Raw genomic sequence first — 4,371 nt, forward strand, 5'->3', positions numbered from 1 at the left:
TCTTTTTCATCTATCACTTTTTTATTACATGTACACTCTCTAGCCTCACAATGAGTACTTGGAACCAGTGACGGTGTGTCCTGAAGCCCAATGCTTAAACATGCTGATCATTGTATTATGAGACGTGATCACTATGGAGATCTATTTTTTATATATGAATGATAATGTTGAGGGCAATCATTTTTTGAGTCTCAGTTTAACATCTGGGTATTTGTGGGCCACTTTGCAAGGGAAATAATCTCTCTTCACTCTGTAGCCTTGGCTTTACATGTGGTAGACGTTCATCTAGCCAATATTTTCAGAGAATATGTCAAGGGAAGCTGAGCGGCAGCACAAATGCAGTAATACAATAACAATATACGCATTAGACTAATGTATTTCCGGTATGTGTTGGTTATCTCCTATGACATATGTAAGGCCTTGTACTATGCTGCAATAGTTCATAGCGTCATCTGGGTTTGGCAAGAACATGTTGTTTTTCTCTCATCTGAGCACAAAGGTCCTTCGATGATCAAGCCAATGTCTTGGCTCCTTTGAAAAATGCCCACATAAATGTGTTACTCTGAGTTTTGTGAGCAATATTAACCCAGAGGGGAGGGACACGGTGACTGGTAGTATAGGTTAAACTTTGTCCCAAGTCTGAAGTTAGGAATCACTTCACTATAAACCAGTTTATTGATTGGAATGTCCCTTGCTATACCACATTTATATAAAAAAAAATATTTATTTGTAAATATTTTTTGATATAGTTCATTCAACTTTTACAAAAGGAAAATATTTGATGGTTACCTAGAAGTATGATAACACCCCCGCTGAAGACCAGAGGTAGTAGTGCTTCATTATTGTGTGATCTGTAGCTAACATAATCACTTTAGGGCCACTGCCTCATTATAATCTCCATAAAATATGATCATATTATTGAAGTAATAACAATGAAAAATACATTAACAGAAACATGTTTTTTATTTTAATGACGTTATCAGAAGCCAGCAGGCTCAATTTATGTTCCCAAAATAAGGCAGGCATTTTAACAACTCTCTTTCAGACTTGTATATCCCCACAGGGCAGCATATTAGAACCCACTGTATTCATGTATTCTAGTAGTGCAACCTAAGGGAACTGATCTGTGAGTAAATGTGCTGGTTGTGTTGTGAGGTAAAATGAGATTCTAATTAAGTGCTGTAAGGCTGTTTCTACAAAGGTAGCCCAATTCTGATATTTTTTCCACTAATTAGTCTTGACCAATCCCATCAGGTCTTATCCCATCAGGTCTTTTCACATTAGCTCATTTTCAGAGCTGATCTGATTGGTCAAAAGACCAATTAGTGAAAAAATATCGGAATTGGACTGCCTGTATAAACGCAGCCTAAGACAACAAGTGTGTTTGTAATGAAAGAATCTATAGGGGTTCCATAATATTGCATTATTTATTTTTCTATTAGGTTTTTCACTCATTTGTAAATAGTGAGTGTCACAGGAGGCTGCTGAGGGGAGAACTGCACATAATAATGGCCGGAACGGAGCAAATGGAATGGAATCAAACACCTGGAAACCATGTGTTTGTATTTGATAACTTTCAACTAATTCCACTCCAGTCATTACCATAAGCCCGCCCCCCCCAATTAAGGTGCCACCAACCTCCTGTCTGTGCATTTCCTGCTACACTCAGCACTATTAATTAAATGTATATCATTTAGTGTATAGGTGGTAAGGGCAGGTAACAACACATCTGCCACGCTGATCCTCAACACGTGGGCCCCTCAGGGGTGCGTGCTCAGTCCTGTCCTGTACTCCCTGTTCACCCATGACTGCATAGCCAAGCACGACGCCAACACCATCATTAAGTTTGCAGACGACACAACAGTGGTAGGCCTGATCACAGACAACAATGAGACAGCCTATAGGGGGGACGTCAGAGACCTGGCAGTGTGGTGCCAGGATAACAACCTCTCCCTCAATGTGATCAAGACAAAGGAGGTGATGGTGAACTATAGAAAAAGGAGGGCCGGACACGCCCCCATTCTCATGAACTGGCTGTAGTGGAGCAGGTTGAGAGCTGGAAGTTCCTTGGTGTCCACATCACCAACAAACTATCATGGTCCAAACACACCAAGACAGTCATGAAGAGGGCACTACAGCGCCTATTCCCTCTCAGGAGACTGAAAAGATTTGGCATGGGTCCTCAGAAGTTTTACAGCTGCACCATCGAGAGCATCCTAACTGGTTGCATCACCACCTGGTATGGTAACTGTTCAGCCTCTGACCACAAGGCACTATAGTGGGTAGTGCGTACAGCCCAGTACATCACTGGGGCCAAGCTTCCTGCCATCCAGGACCTCTATACCAGGCGGTGTCAGTGGAAGGCCCTAAAAATTGCCAAAGACTCCAGCCACCCTAGTCATAGACTGCTCTCAATTCTACTGCACGCCAAATGTTCCCGGAGCGCCAAGTCTAGGTCCAAAAGGCTTCTTATTTATTTTTTTTACTTCAGTTTATTTTAATAAATACTTTCTTAACACTTGTTTTTCTTAACTGCATTGTTGGTTAAGGGCTTGTAAGTAAGCATTTCACTGTAAGGTCTACATGGCGTGTGACAAAGACAAATTGATTTAATTTTTGATTTGATAATTGACAAACTTGTTTTCAATTGCAAGTATATCCTATTTTCAGACACTGAAAGGCTTCTGCTATTAAAATATTGTATTTGTTTTCAATTGTACATGGCACAAATTGGGGTACATGCTTTTGGACCCAACTAGTGGTTTTACATTATTAAGTTGTGCTTTAACTACTTTGACAGGAAAGAAAGGCATGCAAAGATTGAGATTATTAGTAGGGTTTAAACTGGCTCTTGATGAGCAATTTTGGTACTGAAAACAAGTTTATTTACAGTTGACTGTCTCTTGTAGAAGTTCTACCATGTTCCGTCATAGCATTCATTAGGAACGACTATAATGATCTACTATAATTACTAAATTGCTAATAACTCAAACTAATGCTGAATGCTGTCTGAAACGGTATTGTATGGGGGTAAAGGGATCTTCCTAATTATTCATTGCATCAACAGTACCATGTCTCTGCCACCAGAGAGAGCCATAGTCTTGGTTATATCAACATGGCATATGGCGTGCTCTATTGTGTCGGTCTTCAATTCCTCTGAGACTCGAGGACTTAACCATTTCATATCATCTGTTTACCACAACAGTCCAGTTTCTCAAATTCATGGGAGGCTTGATATAGACAATGTACACAATTAGAGTCATTTGATGTCCTTTTCAGGTCATTTCTGTAATCCCAGGAGGGCAGAATGTTTCCTAAACCAAAAGCATGCTGGGTAAAGTCATCTTGGCTGTCATAGTGGCTGACAAAAGGTGTAACATTATGTCCCGACACATATTGAATTAAAATGTAATTAGATTATTAACTTAGAGTATGCCATTAGTGATTACCTTTAATCAAAATTATATAAAAGATAATTAACCTTGTGCTTGTCTGTTTTTAGAGCAACATCTGTATAATCACTTTTTTCTATCTATAACTGAGGCAGACATGATGCATGCATTCCAGTCATACTAATGCTTTGTGCATTAACCTTTTTTGGCTGATAGGTCACAGTTTTTACATTCTTGTTTTATAGCTCAGATAAGGTGGACAGTGTTTGTGTCAGTGCTCGTGAGCGAGTGTTCACATGTGCTGGGAAATTCCTCTCACCTATAACATCAACAATGTAAATTCACACCGGAAATCTTTAGCAATAAGAAAAGTATTTGGCAAGGGGCACTTGCCCTTTACTTTTGTCAAGTATTTCTGTACCAACCCCACCCTGTCCACCCCACACTGATCCCTTATTGAACAGCATAGACTGGGTGAGACGGACAGTAACAGCCACCTCCATTGATTATTGGATTTGTATCCATCACCCTGTGGATTTGTATTGGCTCCCTTGGTGCCTGGGTGCTGAGATATTGACTGCTTCTATCTGTAGCCTAAGTCACACATTTGCAATGACATTCATTAGAGGGTGATTTGAAGAGCACACATAGCGAGGTAGGCACACTGATCCTCTGTGCAGTTTTACTCAAATTGTTTTAATACTAGTTTCAAATGTAGGGTTTATAATGCCAACATAAATGTTAAGGCATTTTCTGGTCACCACAACCTTCTGGTTTGCCTAGTGTTTAATTAATGTGATAGATTGAAATGGCTTTCCTGATGCCTAAAGTAAACCTCTCAATTACACACACACACACACACACACACACACACACACACACACACACACACACACACACACACACACACACACACACACACACACACACACACACACACACACACACACACACACACACACACACACACACACACACA

This window comes from Oncorhynchus gorbuscha, linkage group LG18, assembly GCF_021184085.1.
Source record: "Oncorhynchus gorbuscha isolate QuinsamMale2020 ecotype Even-year linkage group LG18, OgorEven_v1.0, whole genome shotgun sequence".
Taxonomy (NCBI): domain Eukaryota; kingdom Metazoa; phylum Chordata; class Actinopteri; order Salmoniformes; family Salmonidae; genus Oncorhynchus; species Oncorhynchus gorbuscha.